Here is a 5,169-nt window from a genome sequence, read left to right on the forward strand (position 1 = left end):
ATTAAAAAAAGCCACATGCGGCAACGCCCGAAATAGACAAGGGCAAAAGAAGAAGGAAGACAACGATCTGGCTCGCTGATCTCTACTTTCTTGATGCGTTGCTGCAGGCTGCGGGAACTAGTCTCTGCGGCGAGCGGCGATGAGCTCTTTCAATCCTCAATATGCTACCTGAGAGCATCCACGGATTCCTCCACCAGCCTTTTGTGCTTCATGCATAGCACCACATGCTCGTCCATAAGTATCTTGATGACGACGCTGGTCCTCTTCAATAAGGCACTAGTCTCCTCCTGCTGCTCTGCACTTCTGACGATCTTCGCCCTCAGCAAGTCGCGCTCGGCTTGGATCTTCTTATTGCTCTCCCTTAGTTGTCGGATGATGCCGGTAGCCTGTTCAAACGAGGCTTTCATGTGGTCCTGCAACCTCGCCCAGCCAGAGATCTGATCCATCTGGCTATGGATGATCGCATGCATGCGCCTGTAAGAGTCCTCACCTGCCCGCGAGACATTTTTCTAGGCCGTCGCGGTGCGGGAGGAAATCTCTGTTGCTTCCGTGGCGCGGCCGGACATCTCTGTTGCTTCTGTGGCGCGGCTGCACCAGTCTACTGCATCGACGGTGCGGCGGGATCTCTGTGCTGCTTCGGCGGTGCGACGGGACCTCTGTGCTGCTAGGGTCGCATGGAGGGATATGTTGGCTGCTTTCATGGCAAGGCGGGACATCTCTCGTGCTTCCGGTTCCACGTTCACCTCTCCCTGGTGGCAATCTCTCGACCCAGAACTCATGCTGGCCATGGCAGATAGAAGGGAACGATGATGAATGACTTGTTTTTTTTTGTGGATGAGGAGTTGAGGAGGAATATGCAGTCATCTTGGAGTAGTTGTATTTATAACCGAGTACTAATACGCTCCTAAGTGGGGAACCGTTTAGGTTTTGATCGGTGTGAACAGGTTTGCAATCTGTAAGGTGACGGGATGCAGGCTCAAAATTTATTGACGGTTCTATAATTTCTAAGTGTGGCACTATTCCCGGACGGCGTAACGTGGGAATGCTTTATCGGCCACGTACATGGCGTTTGGTGCACCGCAATATGCAATGTCAGCACACGTCTTGTTCCAAGAACCATGCGCGCTTGTTATTACCATCACGCACGCTTATTTTAATTAGAATGTGTGCCCGTCTAGCGCACACACGTTGATCTGCCTAATTGCTTCTGTTTGTTGTGGCTAATCGCAAACAGTTCATCCATGTGAAGTGTTTGCCATCAATCACACACACCTTTGATCTGGCTGACCATTTCTGTTCTGTTGCCTAATCGCAAATAGTTAATCCTTCTGAAGCGTATGCCCTTAATTGCACACACCTCTATCTAGTTGTCCGTTTCTATTGTTCTGCCTCATCACAAACAGTTAATCCGATTGAACTGTATGCCGTATATCGCACACGCCTTCATCTGGCTGCCGTTTCCGTTCTTCTTCGTCATCGCAAACAGTTCATTGAACTGAACCGTATGCTGTGCATCGCACACGCAACTAAAATCTTAACCGTGTTTGATGCATCCGTGATTGCAAACGTTTTGCACATTTTTTGGTGGTTTTTTACACCACCGTTTGTGATTATGGCATCGCACACAACTTCATCGAAGGGTCTCTGATCGTAGTGTCGCGTTAGCAGCATCCTGCAGTAGTGATGAATATGCTTTGTGAGTAGTTACGTTTGTTCCTAAGGACATGAGAGAAGTCTTGTTATAAGTAATCATGTGAATTTGGTATTCGTTCGATATTTTGATGAGATGTATGTTGTCTCTCCTCTAGTGGTGTTATGTGAACATCGACAACATGAAACTTCACCATGATTTGGGCCTAGGGGAAGGCATTGGGAAGTAATAAGTAGATGATGGGTTGCTAGGATGATAGAACCTTAAACCCTAGTTTATGTGTTGCTTCATAAGGGGCTGATTTGGATCCATATGTTTCATGTTATAGTTAGATTTATCTTAATTCTTCTTTCATATTTGCGGATGCTTGCGATAGGGGTTAATCATAAGTGGGAGGCTTGTCCAAGTAAGGATAACACCCAGGCACCGGTCCACCCACATATCAAATTATCAAAGTAAGGAACGCGAATCATATGAGCATGATGAAAACTAACTTGATAGTAACTCCCATGTGTCCTTGGGAGCGCTTTGCATTATATAAGAGTTCGTACAGGCCTGTACTTTGCTACAAAAATGATTGGGATACCTTGCTGCACCTTAGTTATGTCTGTTATTTGTTACCCGTTACGAATTATCTTATCACAAAACTATTTGTTACCGATAATTTCAGTGCTTGCAGAGAATACCTTGCTGAAAACCGCTTGTCATTTCCTTCTGCTCCTCGTTGGGTTCGACACTCTTACTTCTCGAAAGGACTACAATATATCCCCTATACTTGTGGGTCATCAACTCCCATACGCAATAACCCACTTATCCGTGTTAAGGCTTCTGTCACTCCGGCAACCGCCAATAAGCGAATTATGAACGTATTGCAACACCCTACAGCAGGGACCCCTCACGTTTGCGCGAGACGGAGGGCACCGTAGGACAACACCATAATAAAATATACACTCAAACCAACCACAATCATCAATTAGCCCATAGAACAAAACGGATCTACTTAAACATCATAGGATAGCCACATATCATTGGGAAATAATATATAGTGTTCAGCACCATGTTTAAATAGAGATTACAACTCGAAGAAGGGGTGTTACACCGCTGCATAGAGGGGGAGAGAGTTGGTGTTGACGGCGGCGAGGTTATTGGTGTAGATCACCGCCACGATGATTGCCCCGGCGGCGCTTCGGCGCCACTGGGAGAGAGGGGGAGAGAGCCCCCCTCCTTCTTCTTCTTGGCCTCCCCCCTAGATGGGAGGAGAGTTCCCCCTCTGGTCCATGGTTTCCATGGTGGCAGAGGGGTAGGATCCCCTCTGAGATTGGATCTCCCTCTCTATTCTCTTCTCTTTCGCATTCCTGTTTTCTGGCCTTTCACCGTTTCTTAAATTCCCGGAGATTCGTAACTCCGATTGGGCTGAAAGTTTTACACAATTTTTTCCATAAATTATCTTTCTTGCGCCCGAAGAAGGTCCCCAACTGACTTACGGGGAGGGCACAAGACACCTGGGCGCGCCAGGGGTGCCCGACGCGCCCTGATGGGTTGTGGAGGTCGTGGCCCTTCGTTTGCGTTGATTCCACTTCCCAAAAATCACAAATATTCCAAAATAATTCTCCATAAATTTTTATCGTGTTTGGACTTTGTTTGATATGGATATTCTGTGAAACAAAAAACATGCAATAGAGAGGAACTGGCACTAGGCACTGGATCAATAGGTTAGTCCAATAAATCATATAAAATGTTGCCAAAATTATGTGAAAGTTGTATAATATTGGCATGGAACAATCAAAAATTATATATACGACGGAGACGTATCAACGTGCCACCGATATTACCAACTATTTGAGGGACTGAACATCAAATTGACTTAATTTCCGGTGCATCTCTACCCAACAGTGCACCATACCGTACCAATCTAAAGGAGACGAAGAAGATTATGCGTCAAGTAAAGGAGCTACTCGACAAAGGTTATATACGCGTATCCCTTAGTCCTTGTATCATTCCTATTATTTTAGTGCCGGAAAAGGATGATACGTCGCATATGTGTGTTGATTGTAGAGGCATCAATAATATTATTATTCATTATCGTCATCCTATTCCTAGGCTAGATGATATGATTGATGAATTCAGTGACTCTACATATTGTCCAAAGTTGATTTGCGTAGTGGATACCATCAAATTTGTATGAAATTGGGAGATAAGTGGAAAACATTATTTAAAACTAAGTTTGGATTATATGAGTGGTTAGTCATGCCTTTTGGGTTAACTAATGCACCAAGTACTTTCATGAGATTAATGAACAAAATCTACATGTTTTCGTTGAATGATTCGTGGTAGTTTACTTTGATGATATATTGATTTATAACAGATCTTTCGAGGAACATTTGGAACATTTGCGTGCTATTTTTTATTGCTCTATGTGATGCACGTTTGTTTGATAACCTTGGGAAGTGCACCTTTTGCACTGACCGAGCATCTTTTCTTGTCTATGTTGTTACCCCGCAGGGAAATGAAATTGATAAAGCCAAGACTGAAACTATTGAGAGTTGGCCGCAACCCAAAACAGTCACACAAGTGAGGAGTTTTCTCAGCCTTGCTGGTTTCTATAGGCGTTTTGTGAGAGATTTCAGCACCACTGATGCACCTCAATAAGCTTACAAAGAAGGATGTGTCTTTTGTTTGGGGTACCGCACAGGAAGAAGCCTTCACGGTATTGAAAGATAAGTTCACACATGCTCCATTAGTCCAATTTCATGATTTTAGTAAGACTTTTGAGCTTGATGTGATGCTAGTGGAATTGGATTAGGAGGTGTGTTATTACAAGATGGTGAATCTGTTGCATACTTTTATGAAAAATTGAGTGGGCCTAGTTTGAACTATTCTACTTATGATAAAGAATTATATGCTCTTGTTCGGACTTTAGAAAGATGGCAACATTATTTATGGTCCAAAAAATTGTTATACATTATAATCATGAATCTTCGAAACATATTAGAAGTCAAGCCAAACTGAATCATAGACATACTAAATGGGCTGAATTCATTTAGACTTTCCCTTATGTCATTAAACACAAGAAAAGTAAAGAAAATGTTATTGTTGATGCATTATCTCATCGCTATACTATGCTTTCATAACTTGACTTTAAAATATTTGGTTTGAAGACCATTAAAGATCAATATGTGCATGATGCTGATTTTAGAGATGTAATGCATAATTATAAAGAAGGAAGAACATGTAACAAGTTCATCGTTAATGATGGATTTGTATTCCGTGCTAACAAGCTATGCATTCCAGCTAGCTCCGTTCGTCTTTTGTTGTTCCAGGAGGCGCATGGTGGAGGATTAATAAGACACTTTGGCGTGAAGAAGACGAAGGATGTACTTGCTATATATTTCTTTTGGCCAAAGATGAGACGTGATGTTGAGCATTTTGTTGCTCGCGACACTACATGTGAAAAAGCTAAGTCACGACTCAATCCTCATGGTTTATATACGTCTTTGCCTATACCTAGTGTTCCTTGT

This window comes from Triticum dicoccoides, chromosome 2B (assembly GCF_002162155.2).
Source record: "Triticum dicoccoides isolate Atlit2015 ecotype Zavitan chromosome 2B, WEW_v2.0, whole genome shotgun sequence".
NCBI lineage: Eukaryota > Viridiplantae > Streptophyta > Magnoliopsida > Poales > Poaceae > Triticum > Triticum dicoccoides.